The following is a 24,509-nucleotide window of genomic DNA, read 5'->3' as shown; positions in this document are numbered from 1 at the left end:
CTGCTTCTGTTAGGTCCCTAGCATTTCTTCTGTCCTTTTTTGAGCCCATCTTTGCATGAAATATTCCCTTGGTATCTCTAATTTTCTTGAAGTGATCTCTAGTCTTTCCCATTCTATTGTTTTCCTCTATATCTTTGCTTTGATTGCTGAGGTAGGCTTTCTTATCTCTCCTTGCTATTCTTTGGAACTCTGCATTCAAATAGGAATATCTTTCCTTTTCTCCTTTGCTTTTCACTTCTCTTCTTTTCACAGCTATTTGCAAGGTCTCCTCAGACAGTCATTTTGCTTTTCTGCTTTCCTTTTGCTTGGTGATTGTCTTGATTCCTGTCTCCTGTACAATGTCATAATCCCCTGTCCATAGTTCATCAGGCACTCTGTCTATCAGATCTAGTCCCTTAAATCTATTTCTCACTTCCACTGTATAGTCATAAGGGATTTGATTTAGGTCATATCTGAATGGTCTAGTGGTTTTCCCCACTTTCTTCAATTTCCCCCACTTAAAATTTCCCCACTTTCTTGAATTTGGCAATAAGGAGTTCATGATCTGAGCCACAGTCAGCTCCTGGTCTTGTTTTTGCTGACTGAATAGAGCTTCTCCAATTTTGGCTGCAAAGAATATAATCAGTCTGATTTTGGTGTTGACCATCTGGTGATGTCCATGTGTAGAGTCTTCTCTTGTGTTGTTGGAAGACAGTGTTTGCTATGACCAGTGCGTTCCTTTGGCAGAACTCTATTAGCCTTTGCCCTGCTTCATTCTGTACTCCAGGGCCAAATTTGCCTGTTACTCCAGGTGTTTCTTGACTTCCTACTTTTGCATTCTAGTCCCCTGTAATGAAAAGGACATCTTTTGGGGGCGTTAGTTCTAGCAGGTCTTGTAGGTTTTCATAGAACCGTACTACTTCAGCTTCTTAAGCATTACTGGTGGGAGCATAGACTTGGATTACGTGATATTGAATGGTTTGCCTTGGAAACGAACAGAGATCATTTTGTCATTTTTGAGATTGCATCCAAGTACTGCATTTTGGACTCTTTTGTTGACTATGATGGCTACTCCATTTCTTCTAAGGGATTCCTTCCCACAGTAGTAGATATAATGGTCATCTGAGTTTAATTCACCCATTCCAGTCCATCTTAGTTCGCTGATTCCTAGAATGTAGATGTTCATTCTTGCCATCTCCTGTTTGACCACTTCCAATTTGCCTTGTCATGGGCCTAACATTCCAGGTTCCTATGCAATATTGCTCTTTACAGCATCGAACCTTGTCTGACAAACCTAGACAGCATATTAAAAATTGAAATATCATTTTGCTGACAAAGATCTATATGGTCAAAGCTATGGTTTTTCCCATAGTCATATATAGATCTGAAAGGAGGCTGAAGGTCAAAGAATTAGTGCTTTTGAATTGTAGTGCTATAAAAGACTCTTGAGAGTCCCTTGGACAGCAAGGAGATCAAATCAGTCAATCCTAAAGAAATCAACCCTGAATATTCATTAGAAGGGCTGATGCTAAAGCTGAAGCTCTAATACTTTGCAAAAAGCTGACTCATTGAAAAACACTCTGATGCTGGGAAAGATTTAGGCAAAAGAAAAAGAGGGCGGCTGAGTATAAGATGGTTAGATAGCATCAGCTGACTTAATGAACATGAACTTGAGCACATTCTTGGAGGTAGTGAAGGACAGGGAAGCCTGGCATGTAGCAGTCCATGGCGTTGCTAAGAGTTGGACAGAACTTAGCAACTGAACAACAACATGTTTGCTTGTGATCCTTTAAATGGCAGATACACAACAGTATTTTTAGAGACACAATGATGTACCTATAGTATCTTTTGTCCTTAAACATCATTCATTTGTAGAGTTCCATCAGAAGTTTATGAAGGTAACCTAAGACAGATATTTAGGAAAGATATTTAGATACTGAAACAGTGAAAAGGAAATGTTCTAAAATGAAGATAATTTGAATTTCTCATATAGGTCAACAATTTTTTTTTCTGTACAGGAAAGTATATATTTTAGCCTTCAGAGATCATACAGTCTCTATTTCAACTACTCAAGTTTGTTTTTGTAATTCAAAAGGAGCCGTAGACAACACATATAAGATCAGCAAAACCTTAAATACTAAAAACGGCCGCTGGCCGGAATTGGCCTGAGGGCCATGGTTTGCTAGCCCGTGATATAGTCAATTTAAAATCATTCAAGTATATCAAACTAACTCAAATAAAATTAGAGTGGCTAGCAATTATAAAGTTATGCAAAAAATCTAAAGTCACTATGACTGTTCTCTTGTTTGGAGTGTAAGTGACTTACAGCTTGTCTTCTCTTTTAGTTTCAATTACAGGCTGTTCCCATTTTGCTATTCTAAATAAAGGTGAAATACATATTTTTTTGTTTGTTTGTTTGTTTTATTAGTTGGAGGCTAATTACTTCACAACATTTCAGTGGGTTTTGTCATACATTGATATGAATCAGCCATAGATTTACACGTATTCCCCATCCCGATCCCCCCTCCCACCTCCCTCTCCACCCAATGTTTTTAACTAGAAGTGCATCACTCTCTGGAGTAGGAAATAGCAACCCACTCCAGTATTCTTGCCTGGATAGTTGCATGGACAGAGGAGCCTGATGGGCTACAGCCGATGGGGTCGCAGAGTTGGATATGACTGAAGTGACTTAGCATGCATGCACCATCAGTCTCAAACATATTTCTCAATTAAAATTTAGCATGTCTTATATTTTCCACACCTCAAAACTAATAACAATAACACAATCAAAATTTGCTTTTTGCTCTATATCCACAAATAATCCCCACAACAACCAGAAACTAGTTTTATTTTGATAAGTGCATTGCAAGGATTGCATGTATAATAAAAATGCCCATGCATAGTTTTTATATCATCCTCTCTCACCTAGAACACTACAGTGAAAAAGCATTGTATATTTGCTTTTGAGAAATAAAGTATACCTTGCAGGCTCAAGATTTTATTGCCGAATGTATGCTTCTGCTTCTCAAAGTTTATTATGCATATGAATCACCAAAAGACTTTGTTAAAAATGCAGATTATACTTCAGTAGATCTGAAATTAGGCTGAGATTCTGCATTTCTAAATGCTCCCAAGTAGTACTCATCCCACTGGTGTATGCACCAAGATATATAGTAATGGTGTATATAGCATACTTTATAGTATATGCTACATGCATACTATATATATAGTATATAGTACGTGTGTGTGCTAACTTGCTTTAGTTGTGTCCAACTGTGTGAGACCCTGTGGACTGTACCCTTCCAGGCTCCACTGTCCATGTGATTCTCCAGGAAAGAACACTGCAGTAGGTTGCTATTCCTTCCTCCAGAGAATCTTTTCAACCCAGGGAATGAGCCCATCTCTTAGGTCTCCTGTATTGGCAGGTGGCTTCTTTACCACTAGTGCCACCTTCACTGTATAATATATGCTATGGTGTACAGTATATTACAGTGAAAATTTGAGTTTATGGTATATATAGCAGTATGAATAGTATGTTATCAATTCAGCTCAGTTCAGTTCACTCAGTCATGTCCGACTCTGTGACACCGTAGACCACAGCACGCCAGGCCTCCCTGTCCATCACCAACTCCCGGAGCTTATGCAAACTAATTTCCATCGAGTCAGTGATGCCATCCAACCATCTCATCCTTTGTCGTCCCCTTTTCTTCCTGCCTTCAATCTTTCCCAGCATCAGGGTCCTTTCTAAGGAGTCAGGTATTTGCATCAGGTGGCCAAAGTATGGTATATTTTGTATACAATAAAAAATGTATTATATACTTTGTATACAAATATTTGTTTATAAAATATTGTATACAGGTTATAGTATATTATAGCTTATCTTAATATACAAATAGTATTCTTGACTGATGTATGAAGATTATATAATTCTGCCTGTTAACCAAATAGATGATACAGAATTGATTTCTAATTCAGTATGTTTCTTTATGTATACTAGCACTGGGTTACATGTTCCCTAGCCCTAGTAATCTAAGGAGGTGCTAAAACATAGATTAGACAAAAGGCATGTAAATATTTTAGAATATAGAGAAATGTGTTTATCCTCTTGTCACTGTGAGTTTATTCAAGAACATATCAAAATTTATTACATGTTGATGGTGACCTACCCTGTATTTCATTATAAGATTTGTAAGAGTTAATTCTCATATTGATTATTAGAATGTTGATCATATGCTCAGAGCAAGAGTTCATCTTGTGGTTCTGTTTTTAAAGAAGAATGAATTATTTTAAGAAATGTTCTGTTTAGCACACTTTTTTCAGTTCAGTTCAGTTCAGTCACTCAGTTGTGTCGGACTCTTTGCGACCCCATGAGTCGCAGCACGCCAGGCCTCCCTGTCCATCACCAACTCCCGGAGTTTACTCTTTTTTAAATCATATCCAATTAAAAGGCTGATCTGTAAATTATATTTCAAGGCTACAAGCCAGATACTAGGATAAGCTGCCTACAGAAGGAAGGTTTCCCTGGAGTAAATCTTGCTGGAGGGTTATTTTCACAATATATGCTGTTTGTTTTAGTCTATTGTATTTAGAGGAAAGAATTCTGTTTTCTTCAACCTGATTAAATATATGCTAAGTATATTAAACTTAGTAATACTTTCATTGTTGTGACACATGAACTCAATATCTCTAGTGATATTCTTTCATTATCACAAAATTAGTAAAGTATTTAGTCAGGATATAATAGAGATGATATCTGTGTTTTGAAGTCTACAAAGTTCCTTTTTGTACCTTAAAATTAACTTTCTTTCCCCCACTCTCAGTGAGTTATTTTTAATGTATTATATGTGCTGGCTTTGAAAGGTTTTGCTTTAGGTTATATTAATGGTTTTATTAAACATTCAATTTATAATTTACACTGGTTTTTCTAGTTTCAAATTTGGATTTAAATGTGAATGTGTAAAAAGTCCAGGGATCTAGATATGATTGATAACCAAGAAATTGTCCATAGTATACATTCGTCAAGACAAAATTTATATTAATAATTCCTAAACATTTTTCAAGATCATCACACTGTGTTATTACATTTGCTTATTTGCAGCTTTATTGCTGGTATTTTACAAAATAATCCACAGTCTATATCTGGGTAAAGAAATAAAAATATAATAGGTGTTATCCTGTTTAAAAGTCTCTTTCCCCTTTGATTAGTCATCTGCACTTTGGAAATCCTCCTGCTTACCCCTAGAGTTTCTGCTTAAAAGTCTATTACTTTCCAAAGGCAGGTAACTGCAGGTGTTTCCTATGCAGGTGTTTGACAATAAAAATCACTGCCAGTTAAGGCAAATCACAGCAGTCTTTCTAGCAGCAAAAATAACCCACAGAATTTATTTCAGGTAAATATAAGCTATAGGATACCCACAATAAAAAAAAAATGCAAATTCAATATTGAGTTTTTAAAGTGGAAACCACGAATGCCAGGAGATTTCCTTGTGTATACAAACAAAAGATGCTGGTTTGGAAAAGTTAAGCAAAAAGTAATATTTTGTAAAGTGATAGTATGAGAATCCACTAAAAAAAAGGCTTTATAAAGATGAATAAAGAATAAAATATTGTGGGATAATTTTAAACAATGTATCTCCAAAACAATGTATAATGCAGTCATATACATATATCACTATTGTAAAACTGAAATTCTGGTGTATATTCCTTTCTTTCTCATCTAGTTGGCTTTTTGTAAATACAAAAACCAATATCAGTGCCATGTATACACTTTGCTTGTTACACTTAACAGATCTTCATTATTAGATTGTTTAATGGAGAGAAAGTGTGTCATGAGGACTGATAAAGTGGAAGAAAAGATTGATAGACTGTGTAACAGTTATGAAGTAATTCAGAAAGTATTAATACCTATACATTGTGTTGAGTATCTGGATTTAATATGCACAAGTTTTTAACTAGAGTTTGGAAGATCTGTATGAGTAATGTTACAAAAATAACCCTTTCCCAACTGCTGCCCACAGGGAAGGTCATGGCAGCTACCATGACATTGCATGACTAGATTCCAGTCACCATGGAAATGTTATTGAGTAACAAAGTGATAAATAGTGGAATAACAAAAGGGAAGGACTTTGCTAGACATCTGTTAAATTTTCATTTGAAAGAAGCTAACATTCCTATGCATACCCTCCCCCTTCTAACTGAGCTTCCCTGTCCTGGGCTTCCCTAGTAGCTCAGCGGTAAAGAATTGGCCTGCAATGCAGGAGTTGGAGGAGATGTGGGTAAGATCCCTGGGTTGGAAAGATCCTCTGGAGAAGGGCACGGCAAACCACTCCAGTACTGAAGCAACTGAGCGTCTGGCATGCGCGTCACGGCAACAAGGAAATCTGTATTAATGATGCAATGAGCAGTCTTGTCGCTTGCATTTCAACTTCTTCAACTTAGCAAGTGAACAACAACTGAATTGTACCATATGCATGATATATTAAGGACAGTACTACCATAAATATGGTATCTATTTTTTATATCCTTTGTATGTTTATCATATTGCTTCACATAATATTTTGAAATTATGTTGTATTTGTTTGCCCATTGAATGACCTCCTTAAGAGAAAGGCAGTACATAAATTTTGTTCTTTGAGAGTTCAGTGGATAATTGAATCACTAGTAGAAACTCAATATTTTTTTTTAATTTTTTTTTCAGTTAATATTTTTAATCTGAACTCTAAAGATTTTTCTGTCTAAATCCAATTCAGTTCAGTTGCTCAGTCATGTGCCTGACTCTTTGCAACCCCATGGACTGCAGCAGGCCAGGCTTCCCTGTCCATCATCAACTCCTGGAGCTTGCTCAAATTCATGTCCTGCAAGTCGGTGATGGCATCTAGCCATCTCATCCTCTGTCATTCCCTTCTCCTCCTGCCTTCAATCTTTCCCAACATCAGGGTCTTTTCCAATGAGTTAGTTCTTCGCATCAGGTGGCCAAAGTATTGGAGTTTCAGCTTCAACATCAGTCCTTCCAGTGAACATTCACGATTGATTTCCTTTAGGTTGGACTGGTTGGATCTCCTTGCAGTGCAAGGGACTCTCAAGAGTCTTCTCCAATACCACAGTTCAAAAGCATCAATTTTTCGGCGTTCAGCTTTATTCACAGTCCAACTCTCACATCCATACATGACCACTGGAAAAACCATAGCTTCGACTAGATGGACCTGTCTAAATTCCTTCATTATTAAAACAGATTAATTAATTTACTTCATGAATCGTAAGTGACCAGTATAAGAACAGACATTCCTAAGTATTGAAAATCATAAAATATCCTACTTGCAATTTCCCTTAACTAAATCACTATTTTTCTCTTCATTTATTGAATATATTTTTCAAATATAGTTAGAATATAATGAAAATGAAACATATACAGAAACTATTTTTGTTGATCTTTGCTTAACAATTCAATAATTTCTTACTTTATTTACCTTACTTTGTATCAATATATTGAAATTTAATACAGTATGCTATGTGGATAGCACTGTATTGCATAATTCAAAGTTGCTTAGAGAGTAAATCCTAAAAGTCCTCATCACAAGCAAAATAATGTATTTCCACAATAAACTGTGGAAAATTCTGAAAGAGATGGGAATACCAGACCACCTGACCTGCCTCTTGAGAAATCTGTATGTAGGTCAGGAAGCAACACTTAGAACTGGACATGGAACAACAGACTGGTTCCAAATAGGAAAAGGGGTACGTCAAGGCTGTATATGGTCACCCTGCTTATTTAACTTATATGCAGAATACATCATGAGAAATGCTGGGCTGGAGGAAGCACAAGCTGGAATCAAGATTGCTGGGAGAAATACCAATAACCTCAGATATGCAGATGACACCACCCTTATGGCAGAAAGTGAAGAAGAGCTAAAGAGCCTCTTGATGAAAGTGAAAGAGGAGAGTGAAAAAGTTGGTTTAAAGCTCAGCATTCAGAAAGCTAAGATCATGGCATCTGGTCCCATCACTTCATGGCAAATAGATGGGGAAACAGTGGAAACAGTGGCTGACTTTATTTTTCTGGGCTTGAAAATCACTGCAGATAGTTATTGCAGCCATGAAATTAAAAGATGCTTACTCCTTGGAAGGAAAGTTATGATCAACCTAGACAGCATATTAAAAAGCAGAGACATTACTTTGTCAGCAAAGGTCCATCTAGTTAAGGCTATGGTTTATCCAGTAGTCATGTATTGATGTGAGAGTTGGCCTATAAAGAAAGCTGAGAACTGAAGAATTGATGCTTTTTAATTGTGGTGTTGGAGAAGACTCTTGAGAGCCCCTTGGACTGCAAGGAGTTGCAACCAGTGCATCCTAGAGGAGATGAGTCCTGGGTGTTCACTTGAAGGACTGATGTTGAAGCTGAAACTCCAATACTTTGGTCACCTGATACGAAGAGCTGACTCATTTGAAAAGACCCTGATGCTGGGAAAGATTGAGGGCAGGAGGAGAAGGGGACGACAGAGGATGAGATGGTTGGATGGCATCACTGACTCAATGGACATAGGTTTGGGTAGACTCTGGGAGTTGGTGATGGACAGGGAGCCCTGGCATGCTGCGGTTCATGGGGTTGCAAAGAGTCAGACACAACTGAGCGACTGAACTGAAATGAATTGAACTGATGTATGGTGATGGATGGTGATTATACTTATTGTCATGATCATTTCTGAATGTATACAAATATTGAATCATAATGTTGCTTACCTGAAACTAACATGATATTATATGTTCATTACATCTCAATAGAAAATGAATAAGTGAATGAATGAATAAGTTGAGGACAGGGTGCAGAAAACTCAATACTCTATGAAAACCCAGAAAAAAAAAATAGTATGTGTAGCTCTCAGTTAATCATGGAGGAATTAAAGCAAACTTTACTTCTGATAGCTTTGAGAACTACTAAAATGAAAATAAAAAGATTTTATTTCATCAAATGATGAAATAATATAAGTAACTGAAAGCCAACTGCAAGAAGAGAAAATAGAATAATGAAGTCTCAGGAGCAGAGGCAACAGTGGTAATTAATTAAATTAAATAGAGGCAGATGAAACAATGAGTTTCAAGTGGAAAGATTCCAGGACAAATCATATTACCCAAATCCCAGAATTCTCAAAAACTGGAGTGCTCAGACACATTCAAGAAAGAAAACAGAAATAACATTTAAAGTCAAATTATTGATTCTAAATTGATTATAAAAAGCAGCTAGAGGTTTTCAGATATTCCTTCCAAATCATCCTGCGAAGTAGGCATAGCAATACCCATCCCATTTCAGTAGAAGGCTGAAGATTACTTTCAGGAAAGATATTATCAGAGATAGTAGATGTATCAAACTAGAAATGAAAGGACTAAATCTCCCAAATGTTCATAACCATCTACCCACCCACCCGCCCAAGAGGTGTTCAGCATGGATTGCTCAGTTTCCTGGAGAAGAGTTCCTTCCTAGAGTAAAGGATTAAAAATCACGGATACCGACATGTGAATCTCCCATTAATGAAGGCTCCGCCCTCATGACCTAAACAATTTCCAGAGACCTAATTTCTTAATGCCATAATATATGGCAATAAGTTTCAAAATACAAATTTTGGGGGACCACAAACACATCATAGTATACATGTTAAAAATATGGAGGTATGTAAAAGAAGAAATTACTGAAGTGAAAGTTGTTGTCTAAGGAAGAGTAAAAATCTGAGATCAAAGTGAGAAAATGGTTGTTTCAGGAGTCCTTTAACCATAAAGAAAATATAAAAATATACACCATAGTACATATTATTGTTAATAAAATAAATTTTGCTACACTCATCTATCCAATGAACTGTAAAATGACTTTTCAAAAGGAAAGCTCTGATTAAGTTTTTTTTTCACTTACATCAAAAATTGTTTACGTTTTTTGTTTGTTCAGTCGCTAAGTTGTGTCCAACTCTGCGACCCCAAAGACTGCAGCACACTGGGCTCCCCATTCTCCGCTATCACCTGGAGTTTGCTCAAATTAATGTCCATTGAGTAGATGATGTTATGTAACCATCTCATCCTGTGCTGCCTCTTTCTCTTTTTGCCTTCTATCTTTTCCAGCATCAGGGTCTTTTCCAATGAGTCGACTCTTTACATTAGGTGTCCAAAGTATTGGAGCTTCACCATTAGTCCTTTCAATGAATTCTCATGGTTGATTTTCTTTAGGATTGACTGGTTTTGGTCTCTTTTGCAGTCCAAAGGACCCTCAAGAGTCTTCTTCAGCACCACAATTTGAAAATGTCCATTCTTTGGTGCTCAGCCTTCTTTATTGCCCAATTCTCACACCTGTACACAATTACAGGAAAACCATAGCCTTGGCTGTATGGACTTTTATTGGCAAAGATGGATGTTTCTGCTTTTTAATATGCTGTGTAGGTTTGTTGTAGCTTTCCTTCCAAGGAGCAAGTGTCTTTTAATTTTGTGGCTACAGTCACCATCTGCAGTGATTTTGGAGCCCAGGAAAATAAAATCTGCCACTGTTTCCATTGTTTCCCCTTCTATTTGCCATGAAGTGATAGGACCAGGTGCCATGATCTTAGTTTTTTGAATGTTTAGTTTTAAGCCATCTTTTTCACTCTCATCTTTCACACTTATCAAGAGGCTCTTAGTTCCTCTCCACTTTCTGCCATTAGAGTGGTTATCAACTGCATATCTGAGGTTGTTGATAATTCTCCTGGCAATCTTGACTCCAACTTATGATTTATCCAGCCAAGCATTTTGCCTGATGTACTCTGCATGAAAGTTAAGTAAACAGGGTGACAATGTATAGCCTTTCAGATTCCTTTCTCAATTTTGTACACAGTCAGCAGTTCCATATCCAGTTCTAACTGTTACTTCTTGACCCACATACAAGTTTCTCAGGAGACAGGTAAGGTGGTCTGGTATTACCATTTCTTTAAGAATTTCCCCCTGTTTGTTGTGATCCACATGGTCAAAGGCTTTAGCATAGTCAATGAAGCAGAGGTTCTTCTGGAATTTCCTTGCTTCCTCTATGATCTAATAGATGTTGGCCATTTGATTTCTGGTCCTCTGCCTTTTCTAAACTATCCAAATGCATGTATGTATGTGTATATATATATATAAGGGAACAATCATTCACAGTATTCTGAACTCATTTTTCTTTCATGAAAACCTTTTAGGATCCTTCCAGTGTGCTGTGTTTATAATACTCTTTAATATTTTATATTATCCTTTGACCTTTCACTATATATCATACTTCATTGATTTAGAGATACTTTTTAATATCTATGAAGATATATATACACACATACATATATATATATATAATCAATATATATGTCACATATAATGATAGCCTATTTTTTGTATAATTGGCTAAGTAGCTTTCCAGCTGGTTCTAGTTTTCAAAAATCCCCCTGCCAGTGCAGGAGATTCAAGAGACATGGGTTCAGTTTTCAGGTTGGGAAGATCCCCTGGAGAAGGAAATGGCTATCCACTCCAGTATTCTTGCCTGGAAAATTCCGTGGACAGAGGAATCTGGTGGGCTACAGCCCATGGGGTTGCAAAGAGTAAGGCGTGACTGAGCATGAACACAAGCAATAATGTCTTTGATGAAGTGAAATATAATTTATAGTTAGACTCTTATTGATGGGCTTTTTGGTTTATTTCCTGATTTGGGAAGTAAAAACAATATTGTACTGTTGCAATACACATATCAACATGGTTTTTTCTTTTGGCATAAGTGGGATTATGCGAATAGAGTTAAAGACATAAAGTGGAATTTATCATTCAAATGCATGTGTATTTTTATTTAAATATATATTACAGAATCATCCTGTAAAGAGGATATAGCAATTTGGGTATTATTCATGCATTTATAACTTTAATTCTATAAAACTCATTTTTTAATTTTTACATATTATTATTTTTGTTGCCAAATTTACATTTGGGAATTCCCTGGTGGCTCAGACGGTAAAGTATCTGCCTACAATGTGGGAGACCCGGGTTCAATCCCTGGGTTGGGAAGATCTCCTGGAGAAGGAAATGGCAACCCACTCCAGTATTCTTGCCTGGAAAATCCCATGGACAGAGGAACCCAGTAGGCTACAGTCCATGGGGTCACAGAGAGTCAGACATGACTGAGTGACTTCACTTTCTTTCACTTTCTTTACATTAAAATTTCACTTTGTACTATTGTTTTATTCATATTTCTTTAATTACAAGTAAGTGTAGCATGTAGATGGCTTGTTAAATATAATGTCATTAAATATAAAATATTTGTTAATATTCATTTCACATTTTTATTGTTATTGATCTCAAAATTTACAGTAACTGTTTAAATATTAATTTATATTATTGTTTCAAACATACTTTGCAACTATAATTTAACCAATATTTAGTTTTTCTATTTTAAATACAATAGTGTATTCTATTTAAAGCTAATGATCCCTCATAAAACCATAATTTTGTTGTTTTTCCTTTGATGTAAATATAAATTTCATTTTTGAAACTTACTGTATTAAATAATTTATTGAGAAAGAGAAAATGAGAAATAGCATTTAAAATATTAGTTCAGAAAATAATCATGAATGCTCTAGTACTCCTTGTGAGAATGTAATTGATACAGCCACTATGGAAGACAGTATAGAGATTCCTTTAAAAACTAGGAATAAAAGCACCATATGACCCAGTAATCCCACTTCTAGGCATATACCCTGAGGAAATGAAAATTGAAAAAGACACATGTATCCAATTGTTCATTGCAGCACTGTTTACAATAGCTAGAACATGGAAGCATCCTAGATGTCCTTTGACAGATGAATGGATAGAGAAGTTGTGGTACATATACACAATGGAATACTGTTCAGCCATAAGAATGAATGCATTGAGTCAGCTCCAATGAGATGGATGAACCTAGAGCCTATTATACAGAGTGAAGTAAGTCAGAAAGAGAAAGACAAATATCATATACTAACACATATATGTGGAATCTAGAAAAATGGTACTGAAGAATTTATTTGCAGGGCAGCAATAGAGTAACAGACATAGAGAACAGACTTATGGACATGGGGAGAGGGGAGGAGAAGGTGAGGTGTATGAAGAGAGTAACATGGAAACTTACCATGTGTAAAATAGAGAGCCAATGGGAATTTGCTGTATGGCTCAGGAAACTCAAACAGGGGCTCTGAACCAATCTAGAGGCGTGGGATAGGAGGGAGATGGGAAGGAGGTTCAAAAGGGAGGAGATATATGAAGAAAAAGAATCACAAGTTTCTATATCTCAACTCAGTTCAAAATTATATTAATGAAATAAAAATGTCAGAATATAAAACATTTTGATGTTTTGCAAGTTACTTATATTCTAAGCATTGCTATGTAAACATCATACACATTAAGATAAATCTGTAGTTACCTGTACTTCCCCAGGGGTAAAATATACTTTTGATTTTTACAAATGATATAAACTTGTAATCAGCCTGACAGTACATTGGTAAATACTGAAACTGTTCAAATTTCCATCAGAGTGGCCAATATAACCTCACCTAGATAGTGAACATAACCTTATTACATTCTAAACTTTTTTTCCCTTGGAGATAAAATCACTGTGACACACAAATATAAAAATAGGAAATTAAACTAGATAAGAGAGCAGCAGTGACTGACAAAGACAGTATAAAAGAGATACGCCATATCTACATCTGCCAGAATCAACTGGAGTCAGCTACACCCGGGAGAGATGTGAAGTCTCATCCTGCCACTGATAACCCAGCTACAGCATTCAGGCAGTTTCAGAATGAAACCTTAACTGATCCTAACTTCCAGGATGATACATAATACCAGAGGTGCCTTCGTGAAACCTTTATTTACTTACAACTTTAATAACCTAGGTTATAGAGATGGAAAAAATTCTGTAAACTATCTTTAGAAGACATTTTATTAACCTCTAGAACAACCTTGTTTCAATGTTTGGCATATGTATTCATATCTGAGACCACGTGGCAGAATGTTTCTCAGTCAGATAAGTTATTTCTTTATCAGGTATCAGAAGAAAATTCACTGTAACATAGGGCCATTTATGCCTCATATCTAAAATAATGTATTTTATTTAGCAACTTACTGAACATAGACTAAATGAAGTGCCATTGTACTCAATATAAAGAAAGAAAGCAGAGACCTCACTGTACAAACTTTTAAAATAAATTCAAATTAAAAATTCTTGTAATAAATTTTATCTGACAAATTTGAATAGGAGGTTCCATATTTTCTTTATAATTTTGGCACATTAAAGAATTTATTAAAACATAGTTTTCATACATACAGTTTCCTGCATTATACTTTGATGTCACTGAAATATTTTCATGACTGGATGCTTTTTGTAATTACAACTAAGGAAATATAATGAGATTTTCCTATGTATACAAGGCTTTTATAATAGAAATTTTAAATCATGTATCATACAAAGAATATATTGAACGTGATAATTATAAAAAAAATAGTTTTTATTTAGTCTTTGGTGATGAAGGAGAAAATTCAGGCCAAATCATCTCAGGTATCTATCCTGGCATTATTGGCATTATCTTTAAAAATTTATAAAAGAGAATTTAATAAAGCAAATTAAACTTTTCTGTAAATTTATTTCCTTAACTTGAGATTCAGGAAACAAAATGGAAACTTAGTAATGTCTTAATGGGAAAAGAGAAAGCAACTAGATGTAAAATTTGACAAATTTGAATGGAAGGTTCAACTTTGCCACAGATTCTGAATGCAAATCTATACAATGTGGACCTGAAGAATCCAAAGATCATTATCGTTAACTGACATCTGATCTTTTAGATGACTCTGGAAGGTACTTATGCAATTCATTTCTTTAAATTATTATCATTCAGTACATATTCACTGAGATTCAGCTATAGGTTAGGGTTTCCCAGGTGGCTTACTAGTAAAGAATCTACCCGCCAATGCAGGAGCTGTGGGTTTGATCGCCAATGCAGGAGCTGTGGGTTTGATCGCCAATGCAGGAGCTGTGGGAAGATCCCCTGGAGAAGGAAATGGAACCCCCCCATCCAGTATTTTTGCCTGGGAAATACCATGGATAGAGGAGCCAGGTGGGCTACAGCCCATGGGGTCGCAAAACAGTCAGACACAACTTGGAAACTGAACAACAAATTATTTATTGAAATTCAGCCATGGGTTAGGTGTTAATGAGAGTTCACGGAGATATAAAATCCAGAGTGACAGCTATCTCTTTTCAGATTTTTTTTTTCAGTTTTTTTAAGAGTCAGACAATGGACATACACTCTTAGTAGATTATGATGCACAAAATGAGAGAGAAGAGGTTTTCAGTTGGGTAGTATATCCAGCAGGAGGGCTTATGGGAAACCTGTGGGGATGGTTGAGTTGACACAGAAATTGTGTCTTGGCATTTATTGTACAGAAACCAGAGATTCTAGAGGTTCCTATAATATACGGATAGCCCTGCCTAGCAAACAATTACTCAGCATCCTGCATGATTCAAGCACTCTAAGGGGCTTTTTTTTTTTTTTAAGATACCTAGAATCTAATTTCACATACAACTATTAATTAACAACCTGTTAATGCAAATATACTCATACTTTAAAAATAATTGTGTCTTTGTAACTGGCTCATATTATTTAGCATACTGTCCTTGGGGTTTATCCATGTAGTCACTTATACCAGAATTAACTTCCCTTTATAAGGCTGAAAAATATGCTGGGCCATATGATAATTCTATGTTTAATTTTTTGAGAAATCACCATGTAGTTTTGCACAGTGGCTGCGCCATTTTACATTTCCATTAATAGTGCACAAGAGTTCTAATTTCTTGCCATTCCCACCAGCATTCATTATTTATAAATTTATTTTTTTGATAGTGGCCATCCTTAAAGGTGTGAAGTGATATATAATTATGGTTTTGATTTGCATTTTCATCATTATTAGTGATACTCAACATATTTTCATATGTTTGTTACCTATTTGTTCATCTTTGGAGAATTGTGTATTTATTTGCCCATTTTTTAATCAGGTTATGTTTGCAGTTTAGTTATAGTAGTTCTTTATACATTTTCATATTAACCACTTATTTGATAAATGATTTGTAAATATATTCCGATTCTGTAGGTTTCCCTTACACTTTGATGCACAAAATACATTTTATCATGAAGATTAAGATTTAAAGATTATTCTGAATATCTAATTCATGACAGAAAATATATTACATAAAGAAATCTCAAATGCTCACTGAAAACACATAGAAGATAAAGGAATATTGCCTCTTTTAAAAAAAGAAGACAGAATAATAAGAAAAGAACAATAAAAGTGAGCTAAATTGCCAGAAAGACATTGATTATCTAGAAAAATAATTGTAAAGATATGCTTTAGATTTACTGAATAAATGGGAAATACTCAAATTTTTATGAAAAAATATAATTGGGGACTGATCTGAGAGCAGTACCTCTGAGCCAAATTATGACGCAGTGGCAACAAAGGTTTAAACTGTTGCTATGGAGATCTCTGAAACTAGAATGCCTATTAAAAGTTGCTCAGTTTTGAGGCAAAGTGGTTGGGCATACACATGAGTGTCCTTTCCTTGGGTGAGGTCTTTCCCTAAGGAAAGGACATTATCATGCACCCATTTTGCCTGTTGTAACTGATTGGGTATTATAATTCTTTCTACTGGCCATTTAATGCTTTCCTATGGTAAATGGTGTTTTTGTGGGAGTTTATGTTCAATACAAATTTATTTCAATTTTTTCCTATCCCCATATGTGCATTCATATGTTCCTGCTTTTCCATTCTTTGTTCTACACATCTGTTTGCCAGTTCTCATGAGTACATAAACATACTCGGTATATTTATAAATGGAGGAGAAAGGGATGACAGAGGATGAGATAGTTGGATGGCATCACTGCCTTGATGGACATGAGTTTAAGCAAGCTCCAAGAGTTGGTGATGGACAGGAAAGCTGGCATGCTGCAGTCCATGGGGTCGGAAAGAGTTGGACATGACTGAGCAACTGAACTGAACTGATATTTATATATAGTCTTAATGCAACCCACTCCAGTACTCTTGCCTGGAAAATCCCATGGACGGAGAAGCCTGGTAGGCTATAGCCCATGGGGTCGCAAAGAGTCGGACATGACTGAGCGACTTCACTTCACTTAATTCTGGACAGTTCTCTTTCCATAAACATTAGAGACCAGATAGACTTCCCAAAGCTCTCTTCATTGAAAGAATTAACCCCACTATTGAATTTTTGAGGCACTCTTATGTAAGGCTATAGTGATGCAGTCCATTTTTAACTTGAAGCCACATCCTGAGCTGACCAATGCATGAACCAAGCTCAGCTACTTTCTTCCTTTGTCAGTTTGTCATCCATACCAACTCCATATGGTCATAAGTGTGACTTGAGGGGAAATTGTTTGTGGAAATTTTGAGGATAACATGGTAATTTGGGTCACCTAAATATGAATCTTGCTTGTGCCCTCTTTTTCACATGCTTGACTATAGATGTACCACTTTTATCTTATGATGTACTGCTACTGAAATTATCATATCTTTTGATGCAGTGGGTGTGACAGAATTCAGCTCATGAGCATACCACTCTAGTATCATGTCCACTTGATATTTTATGTCGAGTCCAGTATACTGTCAGGAGATTGTGTTTTTAATGATACAAACCTTTCCACTGCAGATGACATGGCTTTGCTCCAATACCCTAGAGATATACTTTGTGATTCTCGTCTTGGATGTTTCCATCATCCCCACATGGTACCATATCTCATCACAGATTCTTCTATAACCATAGTGTTTGGCTGATACTTTGGCCCAAGAAACTGGTCTGTTTACACTATGGACTACACCCATAGCAGAATCATTTTTTCCTTTAGGCAATATTTAAAGTTAGGTTGTCTTTCCCTACACATAAATTGGTAGAGGTAGTATTCTCAAGTGTAGAATATATTATTACTTCTAGTACCCAAAGAGGTCTTCTAGATATTATGATTTTTTCTTAATAGTGTAAGGCAAAGGATGTTATAAGATTGTCTACTTTGGAGAGCATATTTGGTTGTGCACTAGAAAAGCTAAAATTTCCTCTGATGTAACATGTTCTTAACATTTCATTTTGTTTGTCCTCCACCCACTGTATGTCTGGTGAAAACCCTCCATGTTTTTACACACTTCAGATATATACTCAAAATGCAGATGTTCGGAAAATATTATGAAAGGAAAGAGCAGAAGATAGATAATTTTATCCTTGTGTATAATTGTACTTCTGGCGTGAAGCACAGAATGGTCCTCTTGCTCAATAGGGATCTGCTAGGTTTTTCTTCGTGCCAATGTGGTGAGTTAAGTGAAGATCTGGAGGAGATCACTGTGCCTGCATAAAGTAATTTAAGGAGGCAGTAAGCATTGCCTTCCTGTAAGGATAAAATTATTATTTTTACTTTTTTTAGCCAAGTAAAAACTCAGTTTCAATATTGATCCCCTCTCTAATAGTTCTCATTCAATAGACCAAGCAACCAATGTAGTCATTCTGCCACTTTACAAGTGTGCCCATTCCAATTACATATTCAGGCACGGGGAAAAGTGCCATCAAGTACACCCATAGATCCACTACATTCACTGTGAATTGGACCCAGAACTAGGCTCCATTTATCACTTAAGTACTGTAAACTCCTACTCTAATAAGGGTGAAATGATAACGCTTTGTGAGTCCTTAAATCCAGTATCCAGTAATATGTTTTGGTATTTCCTTTTTACTCATGTATTTTTGCCTGAGTAATTATCTGTAGGATACTTTGTGGAACAAAAAGAGGAATTATTATTGTGCATGCTTGCTACAGTGTTTCAGCATCCTTTCTCAGAGTCAGGCTTCCCTTCAGTCAGTGGGTTTCTGAGCTTCTTAGTGGTTCAAGCTTAAAAATAGGGCAAACGTTTATGCCAGTTTATTGGCAGTGCTGCCTCTTGCCTCCTGATCAACTATCTGAATGCATTTTGTGTTTTATACATAGCATTATCCTTTTTGACTGTCCATGTTTCTTACTCCTGGGAAGTCCATGTTCTATTAAATATCTCCATAGCTATTTGGGTCAAGCCCTGTGGGTCAAGCCATTCTTTCAGTTTTGTATCTCTGCTTATTAAAATAATTGAATTCATTTGGCTTTATCTGATTAAGTACCGGCACCTGACCTCCATTTTTTTTTAAATCTTATCAAAAGTCCATTACCATCGGGAAACCAAGTTCTCCAACATCTCTTCTCATCAGCCCTTGCCTACAACAGACCATTGAGCTACTTAAAGATAGCAGTTCTTCTCACACCAGTGCATTTCTGTGTCTTCACCTATTGGCTGTCTGTGAAAGTCAAATGGGTCAAAGCAAATGATGGGGTTTACCTACACAACGAAGTCTTGTCCTCACTGATTCACTCTGCTGGATATGGGGTCTTCACCAGAATAAGTCAATGAAATATGCAGCTACTGATTTATTTAAATATGCAATCACTGATTTTATAAATGTATTATTTCAAATACTCAGCAGGGAGAGTCAAAAGCAATTTGTCTTCCAATGGAATATAAAAGAGAAGAGCACATCACTGTCTTACCTTCAAGATTATTTTACCTATCCTGCTATCTGCCTGTTACAGTCTATAGCATTTTGATTGACTTGACATTCTATATAGCAACATTCAGTTCAGTTCGGTTCAGTTGCTCAGTCGTGTCCTACTCTTTGCGACCCCATGAACCGCAGCACGCCATACTGGATCTTTAAACTGATAACATTCCAACTGATTCTGGTGAAAAGAATTTGTTGTTACCTGGATGTCTGTTAGATATCCTGGATGCTCCATAAAGATAAATTAAAGCCAAGGAGTGAAAATAAATTTAGTGAATATTCATAGATATTTCAATATATTGACATTTTCATGGATCCATTGTCTTGGGTGTGTTGGGGGATTACTTTTCAGTAGAATGACAGTACAGTAGACCCATTTGTGCTAGACAGAAGCTTTATTTTCAAAAGGGTTATGGTTGGCAGATTAATCTAGTTTTATGCTAAAAAAGCAAAGTGCTGCAGGCTGATGCCATTCCCACACAAGAATTTAAATAGCAGGTTAGAGAATCAAAAAGTCTCCTGGATCTGGCATTCTGATTGTAAAATGACCCCATTCATAAGCTAATAGCTGAGTCCTGTCATGGAGGCTAGGAACCCAGACTCCAAGAGATACCTGTGAGAAGGCTGCTTTCAGAAGTTACAGTAAAAAAAAAAAGAAAAAAAAAATCAGTTTCATAGAGTTGAAATGGGTCATTAGAGATGCAGTTCTGTACATGCAGCCCTTTCCTATCAATATAATTCCTTCTGACACTTATGAGATGGGGAATTACAAGAATATAGCACATCAATTATTGCTATACATTCTCATGGAAAAGCAATAACAGGACACTAAATTAGTCCAGAGGGGCTTATCTGCAAGGTCATCTTTATATTTGTTCTTCTGTGTACTATGATGTGTCTTTTTAAACTCAGACTGCTTGTAGATTTTCTTTTTAATACTGGTTTGGAATAATTTCATTATGATGTGACTTGGTGTAGTTGTCTTTATTATTTCTTGTACTTGGAGTTTGTTGAGTTTCTGTGATCTGTGAGTCAAAAGGTTTTGCTGTCTGGCTATTTACAAAAAAGCAGTGTACCCAGCTGTTTGTGGATGCTTTAAAAATGTTAGCTCTAATTGGCTTGGGTGGTTCTTCCCCAGACTCAAGTAGTTTTCTCACATGCATGTTCTGTTCAGTACTCTAATGAATAATGAAGGAAGACTCTGAAGATGCCTGGATTTCTCTCTATCTGTACCTCTCTCCTCTGCATTAGTCTTCCTTAAATTCTAGCTTCCTTGTCCTATCCTCATCATCAGCTCCGTCTTCTCTGCTCAGGATGTCAACAAGACTCTACCTGGTTCTCCCTCCTTGATCTATTTCTAGAAAATTCTCAAAGGCAGTCAATTTAGGTGAGTTCAGGCCTCACAATGTTTGCTTGCCATGTCTTTAGGATCACTGATTTTCATTGACACTGTCATTTTTGAGTGTCAGAGAAGTAAATTTACAGTAAATATGGATACTACTGCATCTTAGCAGGAAGTAAAATCTGTAGGTTCAAAATAGAAATCCTGTTCCATTTCAGGGTGCTTCCAATCTGCCATATTCTGAATCTGCTGAAGTCTTTTCTCAGCTGCTGCTTCTTCCAGTGTGCAGGAAAGGAGTGAGCTGGCCTACACTTTGGCTGAGCTGTTCTACTGAAATGTGGTATGTACCTCAATGCCACTGACCCCTCAGGAAGACATAAAATTTTCTGATTAATCGTGTGTTCTGTAACCCTGGGTCTAAAGAAATATGGGGTGCTTTGTACAAGCTTGACAGTATTTTTTATGGATAACAGTGAAATTGATTTGCATCTGTTCTCAGTATTCTATGGGCTCTGCCACTGAAGGCTTATTGCGTAGCAAGAATATACATTCTAGACAGCAGGGTATTAGGAATTCTGGATGTGACTTTATTCTGGGCTCCCTGATTCTGAGTTGCTCCATGAATACCAGCAGTTCTCCAGCCAAGAGAGAAAACTCTTGCAGCATGGTTCACTCAAAGGGAGACTGAAATTTACACTTAGCTTCTTCTTAACCCTTAGTTTGATGCAGCCCTTAGCTATTTTGCATACCTCTGTTATATTGTATCATTTTTCTGCAACAAAGTATATAGTTGAAGCACTTTCATTCTGGATCTTATGGTTTTTGTCTGTGTTTAGGATTCATCTTTATTTGGGAAAGGTTCATGTTCCTATATTCTGTTTAAGTTTTGAAAAATGACTTGAGAAGAAATAACATTAAGTGCTTTAGGTAACTTCTCTAGGACATTTTCTCATCTTCAAATCTCAACCTCCATGAAAAAACCTTGAATACATACTGTAAATCCCCAGCTCAGAGAGAGTGCTGCAAACATTCTGTTGCTCTTCTCAACTTTTTCTGTGTTTCCTTTAGCCATTAATCAACACACAAATCAATGTGTTTAAAAAATATGAATGTGCTGCTCTCATTTGTCACTCTTTTAGATATCTAGATATCTTAGACCTTCAAACTGCCTATTCTAGTCATTTTCAATGACTCTGAGCAGCTGTTTTGTATATTTTTTCTAGCTTTATGGTATTTTACACCATAAAGACGGATATGATTCTAATTAGTGAAACTGAAGACCTGAGGCACATCTTAACATCTTACACATTGGTCTGAAGTTATAAAGCACATCTACCCCTTTACTCAAATGCAAGTTTTTAGATCTGCAGTTCCTGATATGGTGATCACTAGCCAATAGGATGTTGAAATTTAAATTTTAAATTAAATTTAAAATTGATTTATTAATTGCACTAGTCAAATATGACTACTTTATGGACAGTTTGGATATAGAATATTTTTGTTTAGCAGTTCTGGGCAATCCAGGTAGGACTTGTCAAAAGTATGAAATCTAATGTTTGTTTTGTTTTGTTCCCAATTTTGGTAATTATACTCAAAGCAAACAATTTGTTCATAGTAAAATACAAGTAGAAGGAGAATCATTTTAAGAGAAAGTCTTCAGAAGGCTGTATTCCAGCCCCACTCTTTAAGGTAAATGAGGACTTTTAACTGTGAAACTTCCACTAGCTATGTAGACCTCTACCTCAAAACTAGTAACATGATGTACCTATAGATTTGCTATCCCATGGGGATCCACATAATGCCAATATGTATGTAACTCCACATTTATCTCTGTTGCTTTGAAAACCTGCTTCTTTCCACAGTCTAGAAACTAGGGCAATATTTTCAGCTATGTATGTGGCTCATTATATAGAAATGGATCCTTTGGTGAGAGTGGATCAAAGCAGCATATGATCATATAGAATACATTAGAGAACCTCACTATCTATCACTCATTGCCTGATCTACAGGCCAAAAGTCATTTTGTGTTTTTAGTTCCATTTTTAATTCATAGCAGTGTGTGTGTGTGTGTGTAGAACAGCAATATATCATAGAAATATATACATTAAATTCTAACTCCACAATATATCTGTTTTCTGTTTCACATGTCACTGCTTTGGGTATGGAGCAGATATTAATCAGAACATACGCTAAGCAGACAATACTAATCAAGTCTCTTGTTTACTGTACAGCTTCTCTATCAATCAGCAGATTCTGAGCTGTTGGTAAATACTGAAAGTTCATTTATTTTGTCCTTGTAAGGATGCTCTCCTTTATCCTATCTACTGTAATTTTCTAGGAATCTTACTTGTTCTGAAAAGTTTTGTTGTATACTTAGTTGATTCCCTGATAACTAGGCTTCTGTGTTCAATAGATTCAGAGTATTTTGCATTTCTATTAATCTCTCTTGATGTTTGACTACACATTTGATTTGTTCTTGATTTTTTTTCACATTGAAAACACTTCTTTAAAGTTATTTGAGTTGGAAACAGGGTATAAAAATGAGTTACAAATAGTTAAGATTTCTTATGTGTTTTGCATGGAGATATATGCTTATGTTTTGAAAACTGCAACTAGCTTTATATTTTAAAAGCCTTATATTATTCTTTGCATCTCCTATATAAATTTACTATGCTTTTTCTTCTATATCATACACTATATTTATTGATTACTCACCCACTGCATGATGCCAGAAATGATTTAATATTCATATTTTCCTACAGATAGAAAAAAAAATCACTTTTTTGCTTTTATTTTAATTGCTTCTCAGACAATCAGACAAATTTCTTTAAACAAAAATACATAAATAATTAATATAGTTTCAATTTGAGGCATACAGTTTTCCTTACTCCCCACAGGTAACAAAGAATTGTCTTCTTCCCTTCTTTTTTATCTTCTATCTCTTACTCCTCCTCTTTCTTTCCCCCGTTATCCGGCACCCACTTTTTCCATCTCTTCTTTCTCTCCCCTTCCTTTTCTTCCTCTTCATCCTCCTCATGTTAATATTCTTTCTCTCTCACTGGCTTGGTTTGGTTTTATACTATATGGTGACACTAACTATCCAGATGGTTTCTAACTGACATTCTAACATCTATATTAAAAATATATCTATTTTTATTTGTAAAATACAATACTTCATTTCTGTGTAATACTTTGTAAAAAATAAACCCAAGGTATTACTGTAAATTTCTCTTTTGGTGCAACTCATAATTCATGATTCATGTTTATTCTTCATAATACACATTTTTATGTCATTGCACCAAAGTGGTTGCAGTTATTTTCAGGAAATACTTTATTCTGATAGGTTTCTTTGAAATCAAGTGAAGACTACTAGTCAGAAGCCAAGAACGAGTATTCCCAAATAAATGATATAGGTTGTTGCATATATAAAAATCTTTCTCAAACAAAATTGTATTGTTGTCTTAAATATTTTTCAATTCCTGGTCTACCTTTCTTTGTGTTGTTGAAAATCTTACTTTTATATCTACTTGGTTTGAATATTCGTATCCCCCC

General features: G+C 35.8%; 1 long non-coding RNA gene across 3 annotated transcripts in view; it reads right to left on the bottom strand.

Moving 5' to 3' along the window:
- Window positions 1-23,715, bottom strand: part of LOC122447561 — an 89,064-nt gene extending 65,349 nt beyond the window's left edge. For all 3 annotated transcript variants that reach the window (XR_006271280.1, XR_006271281.1, XR_006271279.1), the window contains exon 1: window positions 23,673-23,715. This is a non-coding gene — a long non-coding RNA (uncharacterized LOC122447561). The remainder of the gene's footprint in view (window positions 1-23,672) is intronic.
- Between the last annotated feature and the right edge of the window lie 794 nt (window positions 23,716-24,509).

This window comes from Cervus canadensis, chromosome 9 (assembly GCF_019320065.1).
Source record: "Cervus canadensis isolate Bull #8, Minnesota chromosome 9, ASM1932006v1, whole genome shotgun sequence".
Lineage (NCBI taxonomy): Eukaryota > Metazoa > Chordata > Mammalia > Artiodactyla > Cervidae > Cervus > Cervus canadensis.
The sequence above is the reverse complement of the archived record's forward strand: the minus strand, read 5'-3'. Positions and strand labels throughout refer to the sequence as shown.